This window comes from Bidens hawaiensis, unplaced genomic scaffold (genome assembly GCF_021521415.1).
Source record: "Bidens hawaiensis isolate Kalapana, Puna unplaced genomic scaffold, B.hawaiensis_p1.1 tig00003237_1, whole genome shotgun sequence".
In the NCBI taxonomy this organism is placed as follows: Eukaryota; Viridiplantae; Streptophyta; class Magnoliopsida; order Asterales; family Asteraceae; genus Bidens; species Bidens hawaiensis.
Window position 1 is genome coordinate 2,436,869 of NW_027491176.1, and position 2,724 is coordinate 2,439,592.

The 2,724-nt window shown below is 31.7% G+C and overlaps 1 long non-coding RNA gene across 1 annotated transcript; it reads left to right on the forward strand.

Moving 5' to 3' along the window:
* Positions 1-477: 477 nt before the first annotated feature.
* On the forward strand, positions 478-1,883 carry LOC143622600 (uncharacterized). Its single transcript, XR_013151751.1, has 4 exons — positions 478-792; positions 896-996; positions 1,194-1,240; positions 1,787-1,883. It is a non-coding gene; the product is annotated as an uncharacterized LOC143622600 (long non-coding RNA).
* Positions 1,884-2,724: the final 841 nt, after the last annotated feature.

Consider the following 2,724-nt stretch of genomic DNA (forward strand, 5'->3'; position numbering starts at 1 on the left):
TTCTTTTGTCTAGGTAATCAAACCAATTTATTTAATCTTAACAAATTAGGCTTCAATTTTTGCTTGGGTTTGTTTGTGGATAATGGATACACATGACACGATAACCATCATTAAAACACAACTAATGGTGGTTGTTTATGTCAAAACCTAATGAAGGAGCTGTTACTAATGTTTCCGTTTTCATTTTCTTCTCTGTTTGTATCATTTTGGTTTAGTTTTAACAGTTTTTGGTTTCGGTTGGTTTTAAATTTTTTGTGTTTTTCCATCATTTTAGTTTTGATTTTTTCATGTTTTTGTTGAATTTCATTTTAAGTCTTTCGTGTTTTTGGGCTTGTTTTGGTAAGACTTTTTTCGTTGTTGGTTTCATTTCAGTTTTTTTGGTTTAGTGTTTTTTAAGTTTCGTTTCAGTTTTGATTCGGTTTATTCGTTGTTGGTTTCAGTAAGGTTTTCATTTCTTTAATCTCATTTTGGTTCGTTTCAGTTTATTCATTTGTTCAGATTCATTTTGGTTTGGTTTCGGTTTTCGGTATTCTTTAGGTTTTGTTCTCAATTGGGTTCAGTTTTTTGTTTAGGTCTCGGTTCGCTTCCTTGGAGATGTAGGTGGTATGGTAATCATAAAGGATAGATCTCTGAGACCGATGCTTATCCCGGGCAATTGAAACGCCCTGGCGACTGAATTCCCCTGCATTATTATTTTTCCACTTCATCTGACCATTGAATGTCGCGTATGCTCAGTGATGGTAATTGCATTATGTAGCAGAGGAAGATGATAAATAGGAGAGGCAAGTTGTGGTAACAATTACGGTTGACTCACGAATTACAAAATCAATTCTAATATTAACAAGCAAATTTTGCTATCTACGTTCATATAAATCATAATATTTATTCTTCTTAGGTTAAAGTATCGCTGCATGTGTTAGACCAAGAGGGTTTGCCTTAATTTGATATGCAACAAAGGAGGATTCTGAAAAGCCTATTGAGGTTATGCGCGGAAAGGTTAGTATTCATCTTTATATGTAACATAAAAGTATGCACATACACGTTTATATTTTGATTCTATTACTATTATTTAGGGGTGTACTTTGGATAAGTTTCTCATGTTTTGGGTTATTTGGGTCGGGTTAATCGCGTTGGGGTCTCTGAAAATTGACCCAAAGACCGACCAGATTAATCTTGGGTTGTTTGGGTTTCAGGTGAACCGGGCTGGCTTTTATTTGGGTTTGGATTCAGATTAATTCAGGTCTGTTACTCTGTTAGCATGGATTCATGGTTTTTTTAATTACTGTTTTAAGTCAACTTAGAGTTCTGCAATTCTTGAGCGAATTCCATTATCTACATATGTAACAACTAAATTTTATCCAATTTAGACATAGTTAAATCACAATTGATATAACGTATTTCTTAATCTTCCAACTTGGACATTCTCATTTGTCATAAATTGAATAAATACATGTAGAACTAAGACCTGTCAACACATGCTTTCAATAACATATGTGGGGTTCGAATATATATTTAGTATTTTTTTCGGGTTATTTGGGTGAAACTGATGTTCTAACAAATATTTTGGTTTATTAAGTTGCTTTAACTTATGCAATAAGTTTACTCAAAATATGGACCAAAACTTTTAATGAACTTGAAAATTTAGTAAATTTAGTTTTGTGTTTTGCAAAATTATGCAGTCTGGTGCTTTATATTGAAGGTAGTAGCAGCTTATTTAGTTATTTACATAAAACTTTTAATGCTAGAGGTCATTAACAAAGAATTATGTTACTTTTGTGTGCATCAGATCTTCGGATCTCAACTACGTGCGAACTGGGACATCAACCTCATCTTATGGGATTGGACCATCATTTAACAAGTACATGCATGAAACTGCAAAAAAAAAGGTAAGTTATTATTATTATTATTATTATTATTATTATTATTATTATTATTATTATTATTATGTAGGGGTGTTCTTCGGGTAGATTGGGTTATTGTGTTTCATATTATAACCGACCGACCTGTATGGTTGTCGAATAAATCGGGTTTGGGTACTTTGGTTATCAGGTAGACTTCACTGAAATAAATTGTTATAATCATATCTTAAATTAGATATCATTTAAATCACTAAATATTTAACACACCTTATTTTCAAATTCTTTTTAGCTTAGTCTATTAAAGATTTAACTTACAATGAATAACTAATTTAGTATGTAACGAGCCATGTCAGTTCATAACAAGTCGGGCTCCAGGTCAGGTATGATTTTCCATGAACATATAGTTTTATTAACAATATATCTGTTTGGGGTCAAACTGATCATTAGCAGCATCCGATACTCTACTTCGGGTATAATTATTTATTTACCCTCGGATACATACTTATTTACTTTTGAATGCATTGTATCGGTGAAAATTGGTGTTTTTATATATTTTTTTGCCATATAATTGCAGGGGCCAATTTGTTATTTCTTTTCCGACTTGGCGATCATAATATGGACTTATCCAACTTTATGCAGTCTTGAATATGTAAGTATACTTTCTTGATTTGGGTCAAACAAACTAAACATATTTAATTCAGGAATAATTTAGTCAATTTAGTGTTTAGACTGAATTTTGTTCAAATACATTCTGCACAAGCTTTGACTTCAATCAAACTATTTGATTATTTCAAAATTTCAACTCGATTATTATTGTGACCAAAACACCCATTTTGGTTTACACCAGTTTTTTGCAATCAAATGA